General features: G+C 38.7%; 1 protein-coding gene across 1 annotated transcript in view; it reads left to right on the forward strand.

Moving 5' to 3' along the window:
* LOC119590790 (inactive dipeptidyl peptidase 10-like) overlaps positions 1 to 313 on the forward strand; it is a 39,595-nt gene that overhangs the window by 8,548 nt on the left and 30,734 nt on the right. The gene's annotated exons all lie outside the window — the stretch shown is intronic.

Consider the following 313-nt stretch of genomic DNA (forward strand, 5'->3'; position numbering starts at 1 on the left):
CACACAAAAACAAGAGCCCTTAGCCGCCCTGTGTTGCGTGCCTGCGCTGGTGTTGAATGGCATTATAATATTTACGAGTCGGGGGACACATAAAATTTTCATGACTAACCTGGCGAAGAAGGCAGAAAAAGCTGACAATGTTTACTGTTGTCTGTTTATTGTTGTGCGTTAATATTTAATTCGGTGAAGGAATCCTCATAGGGAAAGTAATTGATGCTACATTTTGTATATGGAAATGTAATCATGGATGGAAATCGTGAGGCATGTTCATTCTTGTTTGATATTTATGCCAAAATTATAGAAGAGGATAGAG

Source organism: Penaeus monodon, chromosome 27 (genome assembly GCF_015228065.2).
Source record: "Penaeus monodon isolate SGIC_2016 chromosome 27, NSTDA_Pmon_1, whole genome shotgun sequence".
NCBI lineage: Eukaryota > Metazoa > Arthropoda > Malacostraca > Decapoda > Penaeidae > Penaeus > Penaeus monodon.